Raw genomic sequence first — 12,731 nt, forward strand, 5'->3', positions numbered from 1 at the left:
ATAATATACACCCTGTTTCATTAATTAGTTCTGATTTCTTCTCTGACTCGGGTATTTAAGAGAGTGTTTCATGCTTTCCAGATGATTGGTTACTTTCAAATTCTATCTTTGTGGGATGCCTGGGTGTCTCAGTGGTTGGGAGTTCGCCTTCGGCTCAGGATGTGATCCTGGGGTCCTGGGATCGAGTCCCATGTCGGGCTCCCTGCATGGAGCCTGCTTCTCCCTTTGCCTGGGTCTCTGCCTCTCTGTGTCTCTCAGGAATAAATAAATAAAATTAAAAAAAAATTCTATCTTTCTTATCGTATCATAGACAAAATGGCATGCAGAATTACGGTCTTTCATTTATCACGCATCTTTGAGTCTCATTCTACTTCTTAAGGAGAAAATCTAATTTTTTTCTCTCCATGTGTATCAATTCTACTTTATTTCACTGTTCAGTTATATAACTACTTGATTGTTTGATTGATCTGCCATTTTTATAGTGGGAGTTTATAAAGTCTTCATGAGGAATAAATTTTTATTTATTTCCTCCTGTATTTCTGCATTAGCTTTTGTTTTAGGTATTTGTTTGCTTTATTTCTTGAAGACAGATTTAATGTTAATATTTTCCATATTCATATAGTTTTTACCACTTACATAGCAATCTTGTCTCTCACTTATATTCTTTCAGTTTCTGATCTCTTTTACCTAATACCATAATATTTTTTTGGAAGATTTTTATTTATTCCTTCATGAGAGACACAGAGAGAGAGAGGCAGAGGTGCAGGCAGAGGGAGAAGCAGGGCCCATGCAGGGAGCCCGATGCGGGACTCGATCCCAGGACCCCAGGATCACACCCTGGGCTGAAGGTAGGCGCTAAACCGCTGAGCCACCCAGGGACCCCTACCTAATACCACAATATTAACTCTGCTTCTCCTTCTCTCTCTCTCTCTTTCCACTTTCTTTCTAACTTATTTTTGTTTCATTTTTGGACAAACATGTTGAAACTCAGACCATCTCTTAACAGCTCTCTTATGTCTTGTTTTGATAATGATGCCAATAACAACTTCTAGCTTAGAAAATCACAAAGAACCCATTGATTATATTTTTTATGTCTATTCTAATTTCCTGGAACTTTGGGAACCAAGAGCCCCTGATTTGCATTTTTAAATAAACTCATCTTTTACGAATTGATTTGTACTTCATTATGGAGTATCATCAACATCATTATAGTTAGTACCATATTTTCTGATAATGAAGGTGATTAGTTAGATATAAGGATACTACTTCAACCTTTTGCCAAAGTCAGTAATGCCATAAAGGTTATTTTATCATCCAGTCTTCTATTTAATAATATTTTGAAGGCATTCCAAGTAATTTTGTAAATAGTGAAAAACATATGGATTATGTCTGAACATTTGCAGGCTTTTAAATTGTTCTCCAAGGGGCATCTTGGCAGCTCAGTGGTTGAGCTTCTGCCTTAGGCTCAGGGTGTGATCCCGGGGGTCCTGGGATCGAGTCCCGCATCAGGCTCCCTGCATGGAGCCTGCTTCTGCTTCTGCCTGTGTCTCTGCCTCTTTCTGTGTGTGTCTCTCATGAATAAATAAATACAATCTTTAAAAAAATAAATGAATAAATTGTTCTCCAAGAAGCCTAGTGATGACTACTAGAATAGTGTAGGTGATGTGCATGACTGTGTATGTGAGAAAGAATGGAACATGTGTCTATAGCGGGCTGAAAAAAGACTCCAAAGATATCAGGTCCTAGACCCTATAAATATTACCTTATTTTGAAAAATTGTCTTTGCAGAAGTAATTTGGTTAAGGATCTTGAGACGGGGAGATTATCCTGTGGGAACTAAATGTCATCACAAGTATCCTTATATGAGTTAGGCAGAGGGCGATCTCTGTCTCGGTCTCCCCTCCACACACACACATACAGCGAGGAAGCTGAGAGAAAAAGAGGAAGAAGAAGAAGGAGGAGGACTAGGAGAAGGAGGGGAAAGAAGGAGCAGAGGAAGATTTGAAGATGTTGGCCTTGAAGATTTGAGTGATGACACCACAAACCAAGGAATGTCAGCAGCTGCCAGAAGCTGGAAGAGGCAGTGGATAGATTCTCCCCAAAGCCCCTGGGAGGAAACAAGGCCATGTAAACACCTTGCTTTCATCCAGTGATATTGGTTTTGGAATTCTGGTCTCAGATTTCTGACGGAATCAATTTCTGTCATTTTAAACCATCAGGTTTCTGATAATTTGTTAGAGCAGCCAGAGGAAATGAATCCAGTGCCAGTCAAGAATACACTTTCAGGGCAGCTGGGGTGGCTCAGCGGTTTAGCGCTGCCTTTGGCCCAGGGTGTGATCCTGAGGACCCAGGATCAAGTCCCCATATCGGGCTCCCTGCACGAAGCCTGCTTCTCCCTCTGCCTGTGTCTCTGCCTCTCTCTCTGTCTCTCATGAATAAATAAATAAAATCTTAAAAAAAAAAAAAGAATACACTCTCAGTTATCATTTTAGAACCATACCTCTTGGGGGCACCTGGAGCTCTTTTCTTCTTCCAAACCTGACCTCGTGGCACCATTACGAGTCATCACACTGTAGATGATGTAAAGAAAACCACCCCCCAATATCCTTTAATGCCTATGTTATCAGCCACATTGAGTAATTTCTCAAGAAGTCTCAATATTATGGAGGCCAGCAGGCATTTCCACTCACTGCCCTGACAGTTCCGTATAGGTTGATCTCTAAGGACCTGGCCATTTCTCAAACTCTCTGACCTATCAGAAGATGATAGCTTTGCGGGGTCCTATGTGATGACAGCGGGGTTCCCAGATGTAGTAGTAGAAGCCAACCCTGGTATCTACTATAAAACCAGAAGACTGCTCTGGAAGGGCCCCGACGGTGGGAAAGTGAGTTGCCTTCAGACCCAGAAGAGGATCCTGCTAAGATCTTAAGATTGTCCCTAAATCAAGTTGGCTTTATCTAGTTAAGAAGAATATGAGAACACTCTAGTTTCAGTAAAACCAAGCTGAACAAAACACCCTCCCTCTAAAATGCCAAGGGGATGAGGCCTACCCTTGGAATGCCGCCGTACAGGTAAGGTGTGTCATTTCTCTGCTCGCAGAGATTCCCGTTTGACAGGGTATCTCTGTGTGTAGGTTACTTTAGAACCAGCTGGGCCCACCCCCACCCCCCCGCCGGGGCACTGGAGACCCAAGGACTTCATGGTTTCTCCATCACTGTTTCTTTGTTTTGTTTTGTTTTGTTTTTTGTTTTAAAGTTCCTTTCTTGGTTTTGTTTTGTTTTTAAAACCAGGAAAGTAGCCTGCCCTTCCAAGGCCATTAGCTCCTCTCCTGTCTCTTCTTTTCACAACCATATTGTTTTGTCTTGTTTTTCTTTAACCTAGGAAAAAAGGCGACCACAAACGTAATGTTTATCCTTCAAAATAGCAGCTGAAAAAGGCACAGGATGTGTGAGACTAAATACGCTCTTTGGGTTTCCTCTCCTCTTTTCGTGCGACTTTCCTCAGGTTCCTCCCAGAGGGAGCCTGCTCTAAGTGACATCCTTCTGGTTGGCCTGGGAGGCGACTGTTCCCCCAGTGAGAGCAGCGTCACCTTAGGGACATAACCTGGTCTGTTCTGTGCCTGTGGGCCTGGGCTTCACTGCAGCTGAGCGGTGATTCTCCGCTGCGTCGCCTTCTTCACCACGTCAGGACTTCACGTGGATTAGTCTTCACTTTCTCCTTGTTTGTTTGAGAATAATTATGGATCATGGACCCTGGTGCTTCTGAAATACTGGCTTTCCTGGGGAACTCCATAAGAACAACTCCTTGGAAATCTGTCTTCAACCAACTGAGCTGTTTCCTTTCTTTTTTGGGTGCATTCCTTAAGGCCACAGGGTTTATGCGTTCAAACTCTTGCCTCCCAGAACTGCGTGCTCTTAATGACATGTGTCCTTTCCACTTCTCATTTCCTACACCCTCTTTGTTCATACCCTCTCCCTTTCTTTGTAGGTCTTTGCACACAGTCTTCCTGCAACCACCCACCTACTTGCTATTGCTTAGGGACTCTTCTCACCCCCATTATTTTGGATGTGACTTTTATGAAGTGTATAGGAACTGTGGCAAGCGGTTTTTCAAAAAACTGAATTGAACTGAGTCGATAAATGCCATTTAGGCTCCTTGCCTGCAGAAGTGTTTGCTTCTGTTACACGTCCTCTAATCCTTCATAAAATTAACTCCGATCTCTGAGAATGATGGTCATGTTCTCTCTTGATCATGACGATAATGCAATTGTGGTCTTATGCCTCCAAAGTATCATCGTTCTCTTGTCAGGATATAATTAATTCACTTACAGAAAGAAATGAGGTTCAAAGTTTAGAAATTGACTAATGCAAAGAAAGGGAAAAACTGGTTGTGGTGTTTCTGGAGAAGCATGTTCCATGGGTAGTTTGACCCACGGGCGCTGAAAGATGAGGCATTGAGAGAGGCTTGAAGAACAAATGGTCCCCATCTGAGTAGTACATAGCCTCACGGAGGCATCTCCCTTCTTTTTATCCTTTTTTTTTTTTTTTTTTTAAGTAGGCTCCATGTCCAAAACAGGGGCTTGAACCCAAGACCCTGAGATGAAGAGCTCAATGCTCTACTACTGAACCAGCCTGGCGCTCCGATCACCCCTCCTCACCTTTGGTGACTTAAGGACCTTTAACTGAGACTATACACTCCTTTAGGAAAGTTCCTAAGTGTATGAGTATTTCTAGAGTGACTAGAAATTTTTGTTCCTTTTCTATTGCCTGGAGGTCTATCTGCAGCTCTATATGGTTTTGTCTTTTCAGGGAATGTCTACCTGCATTTGTTCCTGCAGTTCTTCTATGCCAGAAACTGCCCCTGACTGAGTACTTAGAAAGGGGAAGAGATGGTCTTTTTTTTTATTTCTTTACTGTTTTCACTGAGGAAACCAGAGGCAGACCACTTCCCTTGGTATGTCTTTTAGCATCTTATCAGATTTTCTTTTATAATGTTTTTTCTCTCCTTGTGGTCTCTTAGCGCAAATGTCAGTTAAACTATTTCTGGCTCAGGTCAGGTAGTTTCTCACGATGGATTTTCTAGGCCTTTTATGCAGTGTGATCAACCAGCCCCAAAGAATATCCTAAGGAGAAACTTCTGTGTTTAGTATACCTAAGATGCCTGAATTTCCCCTGGCCTTCGAAATGTATGTCCTGAATCAGCTCTTATTTTATCTTTCTGAAACATCCTTTAAGGGAAATTACAAAAATAAAAAAAGAGGTTTTTACATAAATATTTGGATCTTGGTTCTCTGGAGTTTTAATAAATCAAACCTTTCTCCCCCTTTGCTTAAAATAAGCCAGAGGAAAACTAGATGAAAGATTACACAGAAACCGTCTCTTTAGATGCTGTCTGCCTCAGAGTACAAACAATTTTTCTCTTGGGTATAAGTCCTCTCTGTTATGCAATGATTCAAAGCATAACAGAAGAAAGTGGATTATACCGAATACGAAGTAAAAATCCAACTAGATTTCTCCAGCTATGGTGGGCTTATTTGCATTTCATATATATATATATATATATTTTTTTTTTTTTTCAAGCCAGTTAAAGTCTGGGACCCAGGCTGATTTGTCCAGTGTAGATTGGGGTATAAATAATTCATTTTGCATCTGAGTGCTTTGTAGGGAGCAGTCTATAACAGGGAGCTTCTTTTTTTATTTTTATTTTTTGGAAGATTTCTTTATTCATGAGAGACACACAGAGAGAGGCAGAGACATAGACAGAGGGAGAAGCAGGCTCCCTGCGGGGATTCCGATGTGGGACTCGATCCTGGGACCCCGGGATCACCTGAGCCCAAGGCAGACGCTCAACCACTCAGCCACCCAGGCGTCTAACAGGGAGGCTCCTAAACACATTTCTTTAAGGCCTCTTTTTGTCCCTGGTGTGGGTCACCCAGCACAATGCACTCCTCACACTTTTATCTCACCTAGAGCTCCCTTGGTTCTAAGTTCCTGATGTCCTTTACCATAATCACCTCACTGAAGAGATATTTTCAATAGTCTTCTCTTCGGCATCAAAATCATCTTAATTTTTTTTTTTTTTAATAGAGCCTACTGGGGCAGAAGAAGAAACCAGCTCATTTCACCCGCCCAACGATCTTGCAATTATTACCAAATTGAAGAAACATAGCTCTCAAGTCCGGGCCCTACCCCTGCTTGCCCTAGGAGTGCAGTGGCATGAAGTCTGATCCAGGTGACACAGGTTAACTGTGCCAGTCAGTTCTGAGGGTTGCTTTGTCAATAACTTGTCATGAGGCCTTTCCCAGGTCTTTGTGTCTACTAAGGGTGAGGACTACAGAGGACAGCTTTAGATAGGCATAGACTGTCATGTTGATCTAGGACTTATCTCTGAGTAATAGAGGAAACAGCCTCCTCATCAATATCTACAGCTTGAAAATCATCTACACTGGAAGCCACCTAGAAGTCACAAAGACTCAGTGTGGAAAAAATAAGCCCTTACTGTTTCTGGGCTGCTAATTATGCTGCTTTATGAATGATTTTCTTGTTTAGTAACTATTGCCAGATGCAGTGTATCTTGGGGTTCTAAGGTGGAAAGGTCACTGTAGTGATCTTTGACCACAGTTCCACTGCCCACAGTCCTGCAGGAGACCAGAATCATTCAGCTTTTTCTTTGATTTTCGAATATTTTTGTTTAATGATCATAAGGAAAATAATTTCATAGTGGCCTTTAAAAATAAGTCTGTCTAAATGGGCATGACCTTCCCATTAGACTGAATTGCGATCTGTTCTTGGACGAGGCAGAAAAAGAACTATCAGAACTTCTTGAAGTCTTTTTCCACGACTGTGATTCTATTAGCTAGAACATTGTTTGAACACAAGGCAAAGTCCTCTGGCTATTAAGGCTGAAAACATGAGACTTCACATTTATAGCTTTCAGAAATCTAAGTGTCCCAAGCCAGCCACATTTGTTTTTTGATTTCCTGCCCGGCACTTTTTTTTTTTTTTTTCTATTTTGACTTAGATTTAAATTCCACATATAATTTTAAAAGATTGCACATATGTCTTAGATGTTATGAGTATGATAAAATATAAGGTATAATATACAAATATATTTAGAGATGTGGAATATCAAACTCTGATTAGACTGTCTCACTCATTATCATAAAGGTTCTAGACAAAATAATTTTAAAAAATTATTTAGCAGTTAAGTTTACAAAATATTTCTGGGAGACCACGTATTTTGCCATATGTTCTACTAATGAATGCAGCTACACTTTATAAACAGTATTTTGAGAGTTAGGATTAAGTGATATTATTTTCCCTTTTTGTTTTTAAATTTAAATTCAATTAATTAACATACAGCGTATTATTGGTTTCACAGGTAGAGGTCAGTGATTGATCAATCTTATAGAGCATCCAGGGCTCAAGCTATCATGTGCCTTCCTCCTTGATGCCCATTTCCCAGTTACCTCATCCACTCCAACAACCCTCAGTTTGTTTCCTATGATTAAGAGTCTTTTATGGTTTGTCTCCCTCTCTGATTGTGGTCTTGTTTGTGGTATTTTCTTTATTTCATTAAAGCGTCACAAAGTTAAATAATTCACCAGAATCCACATAAAGTTAGCATTGTTTTTGTCTCTGCTGTGGGGAAAAGATTAAAAAATAAGGAAAACAATTTTAGGGATCTCATAGAGACTTTTAATTAGATCCTGGAGTAACTGATACTTCTTTTTTTTTTTTTTTAAGATTTTATTTATTTATCCATGAGAGACACAGCAGAGATACAGAGATAGAGGCAGAGACACAGACAGAGGGAGAAGCAGGCTCCATGCAGGGAGCCCATGCAGGACTTGATCCCAGGACTCAACGATGTGCCCTGGGCCGAAGGCAGGCGCCAAACTGCTGAGCCACCCAGGGATCCCCTGTTGTTGTTGTTTTTTTAAATCAGTGTTAAATGGAGTCTGCCTTCAGGTGCTTTTTCTATGTGGTCTACTATATGTGTCAGGTTTATCTCATTTTAGGAAAGTGCACCAAAAAAAAATGGAATTAATGGTCTAGAAATTTAATCAAGCATTTAAGAATCCCACTAAAAGAAATTTCTTAGTATTAACTTCATATTCCTCTTCTGTTATAACAAAATGGGATTAAAAATGGCAAAGTACTGTTTTCTCTGTATTAATTAAAATAGTAATTTTGGTAAAGATAGAAGGAGGGCAAATTTCTATACTGAATGCTGGTCAGAATGGGGTGGAGAGAGCACTGGGGACCTAAGTCTGGCTTGGTGACAAAGGGCCTTGAAGTTTAGATTATACACATACACACAGTGTGAACGTGGCAGCGGTGGGGGGTGCAGGGGGGGAGGGTTGTAGATCATATGTGCAGTCATGACAGAAATGTCAGTGCCTCTTCCCGCAATGCATGTTGCCAAAATAGTGATTATGATCACAGCAACGTTCCTATGCCATTCGCCTGGAAGTCCTAGCCTTCCTGGATGGAGCCCAGTATGACACTTGGTAAGATTTCACAGGAATAGGGCAGATTTTTTATGATATTTAACCAGCCTTTGTACATATTTCTTTTACCTTACTTGACTTAGACCCATACAAATTCTCTATTATATGTTCTTAGTGATGTTGGTTTGTACAGTCTCCCTTCTAACATATGAGTACTAGAAATGTATCTAATTTATCCTCATTAAAAAAAAATTTAAAGAGGGAAGCTGTTTCCATGGCCTGCAAACTTCTGTCTGGTGTTTCCTTCTTTCTCATTCACTCAGAGCGCCAATCAATCTTTACAGAGCAATATGATTGATTGATTGATTGATTCATGAGAGACACACACAGACAGAGAGGCCGAGACACAGGCCGAGGGAGAAGCAGGCTCCCTGTGGGGAGTCCGATGTGGGACTCAATCCCAGGACCCCAGGGTCACGCCCTGAGCTGAAGGCAGACGCTCAATCACAAGCCACCCAGGCGTCCCTACAGTGCAATCTTTTTGGTTTTGTTTTGTTTTGTTTGAACAGGCTATTTGCAGAAACTTTCAGCTATTCCCTCAGAAAAAAAATTCCACACTACTCATTGTAACAGAACTTAGGGATTTATGTCTCCATCCTCCCCATGCCATTGTTAGGCCCCACGCTACTCAGCATGTACCATCCGCTGGAGGCCCTTGGCCCGGGCCTCTCTGTGGGTCTTGGTGTCCTTGCTCATGCTTTATCCTTCACTCAGGCTGTTCTCCCTCTCCCTTTCTCTGCAGCCAAATCTTTTCCATCTCTCCAACTAAAATCCTGTCTCCTCTTTGAAACGTCACCAGGCCACTCCAGGTCATTCTAGACTTCAATGTCATATTATGAACAGTTGGCTTATTTGAGTATTACTGGTAAATATGAGGCATGGTGAGGCTTAAGCAGGACAAGGGTTCAGGTCCTTTGAGGGGATTCTGCTCATTGCACCGTCTCTGAATCTTTCTGTCATTCCCCCGCCCCCTTTTTTTGACTTGTTTTTCTCATCTTTTCTCTTTTTTTTCTCCATCTCTTTGAAATGTGAAGAGACATATCTCAAGCACGGTTGTACTTGGAGAGCCATGCTTTGGAGGAGGCAAGCTAATAGCAACTGGAAGATGGTGGAGTGTATCCAGTCTTTCCACCATCAAATTGAAACAAAACAAAAATCTCAAATGCCACAATTAATCAAATCAAGAGAACTGCATTTATTATTAAGACAATTTCCAAAGGCATACTACAACCTGAGATTCTGAGAGGAAAAGAACCCCAAACCCTGAAAAACTAATTAAGCCAGTTGATCAAGGAAAATAATAATATGGTGTAAAATAAATTAGTTGAAAAACATATGGTATTGAGGTAGGGAGGCAGTTAAACAATTTCAGTTGTGCTTTTCTTTTTTTAATTCATTTATTTGTTCATGACAGAGAGAGAGGCAGAGAACAGGCAGAGGGAGAAGCGGGATCCCTGTGGGGAGCCCGATGCAGAACTCGATCCCAGGACTCTGGGATCAGGACCTGAGCCCAAGGCAGACGCTCAACCATTGAGCCACCCAGGCGTCACTCCGTTGTACTTTAAAGCAAGCCATAAGTGGGACTTTCTTCTCCTTGTCTCTCTCTTGGCTATCATCATCATCATCCCCTGCGATCATCATTCTCCAATTCGACAAAGTCATTATCATTATCAACATCTCCATCCCAGATACTAAGCTAAATTTGAGAGATAAGAAATTTAGAAACAATAAACATATTCAAAGTTATGGAGAGAAGAACAATGCTTGCTTAAATCTGAAGAGAGGCAAGGTGAGGCCTTCACCATTGCCTGGAATAAATACTTCTTAAATAAAAGCTGAGACAGCTACAAGATGCCTAGCCACAGCCAAACGTTCGGTTAAGAGATAAAGTATCAAGAGCACATTTCAAAGGGCATACTGAGTGATGTTTTGCCGAGGGCCCCAAATTTGCAAAAATTCCAATCCTCCTGCTAAATCTGAAAGAGAATGAATTCAAAGTATGGAGATGCAAACAACCTTAAAAAAAAAATCCACCTCCAAGCACATTATACAAATCTAAGTGATCTAAGATTCTTGACTTGAATTCTCGGATTCCGTTTTGTCTTCCCTGTTGGTTAAACAGAAAAAGACACGCCGACATCAAGGTGAAACGTAAAGCAAGGGATCACTTTTAAATAGTTTCCTTACTCTTCCAAAATCCCTGTGAAAAAGAAAAAAAAGGTCCTGTAGAACCCCAGTGCATTCAGTAGTTAATGGTAACCTATCAGTATGTTTTTAACTTTCTTTTGTTGAGTCATCAACTCTACTCCTCCCCCACTCCTTCCAGGGTCAACAGGCAACCTTTTATTAAATCACGGGACATGCATTTGCTATGTTTGGTCTTGATCCAGCTTCTTTATTATCTGAGCTGTTGTGGTACACTACACTGTTTTGTAGACACACCAGATAAAATGGGGAAACAAAACCAGGAGACCATTCCCAGACTGTTTGCCAACTGATTTTAAACTGTTGCTGGATACTGGTATGCAAAATAATGAATGGTCTTTTATCCCCAAGTCTTGTAGACTAGAAATGATTCCGTCAAATGTCTTCATTCTTCCTCTGCCTTAGTTTCCTGATTTGTTTAATAGTGTCCAAAATGTTGTTTTCTTCCCTAATTCCACGTACTGCAAATGCCTTGGATATTTTTCCATCGTAACAAAAAGAGAAGCAGGAAGGATATATGTATAATCACTTATAATTCTCCAGATCTTGTTTTCAGAATTCCTTAGTTCTCAAGTGTAGTGTCTCGGGAAATGTATGAAACTATGCCGGTTCACAAAGTAAACCTCACAGAGTTGATCCCCCAGGACAAGTGAGGCCCAGGGACTTTTAAGAAGTTGCTGCAAGACCTATGGCTAGCTGGGGTGGGAACTCACTGGAACTGGAATTCAACTTTTGCCATTCTCAATTGAACACTTAACTTTCACTGAAATTTCAGAATGCCTAGGTCTGGATCGGGTTTCCCTCTCAGTCCAGGATGGCCTTTGGAAACATGATCGTAAAGATATGAAGATCTTGAACAATCTCACAGGCATTTCAGGTCTGATTCGACGGAGTCTAAGACCCAACCTCTTCCCTGAGCTGAGACACATTTCCAAGGACCTCAGCCTCAGCCTACTTTCTTCACAATTGACCCTGGTCAGAGTTGACACAGATGAAACATTCTAGATATATCCGTATCTCCGGTTGAACCAGGACAGAGTGGGGTGGAAGGGTTACAAGATCAACCATCTGTCCAAAGGGCTTCACAATCATTAACCCGGTGAGAGCGCGGGCCAGTATCCTCTCTCACAGTAAGGTTAAGTAAAATCTTTTCAAAACAGGATTTTGCTTACTTCTTCATTTTTAATTTTGCATAAAACGACTAAAGATTCATCATAGAGTACCTTGCCTTTGAATCACACATCAGCCCGGTGTGCACTTGGGGATTTGCTCAAATCTGCACAAGAGGGGAACATTTTGGTTTAGGAATGTGGGATGTGCAAAACACACATGTGCTAAAAGCCTGCCTCCAAACTGCTCTGGGAGTAGGCAGGGAAGGTATGGACCTTCTGAAGGAAGGCGAGCAGACAGGCTAGTCTGAGCGAGGTAACGCCCTTGGGTGAGGTCCCAGGAAGATAAAATAAGTCCGGTAACAAAGATAGAGCTGTTTTTTAAAAAACAATCTTTAAGAGATTTTATTTATTCATGAGATACAGAGAGAGAGAGAGAGAGAGAGAGGCAGAGACGCAGGGCAAGGGAGGAGCAGGCTGCTTGCAGGGAGCCCGACGTGGGCCTCGATCCCGGGTCTCCAGGGTCACGCCCTGGGCCCAAGGCAGATGCTCAACCCGAGCCCCCCAGGCGTCCACAAGGACAGAACATTTTAAACATTTCTGCGCTCCACTGGGCCGGTTCCACAACACGGAAAGGAAACGGAAGTGTGGACGCCCACAGATTCCAGTCTTCAGGCTTGCGGTGGGGGCGGCAAGCGGGGAGGGCCGGCCTCACCCGCCGCGCGCCGCAAACCCAGCAAACTTCACCTCATTTTGCTAGAAACTTGCAACACTGAGCCCCCAGGTGCAACTGGCTGGAAGCGAACTCAGAACCAGAAGATCCAAGGCCCGCACCTGAGTACGGCCCGCCCCGCCCCACCCCGGCGCGACCCTGCCTGGAACCCCGGGGCGGGGCGCAGTAGTGC

This window comes from Vulpes lagopus, chromosome 16 (genome assembly GCF_018345385.1).
Source record: "Vulpes lagopus strain Blue_001 chromosome 16, ASM1834538v1, whole genome shotgun sequence".
In the NCBI taxonomy this organism is placed as follows: domain Eukaryota; kingdom Metazoa; phylum Chordata; class Mammalia; order Carnivora; family Canidae; genus Vulpes; species Vulpes lagopus.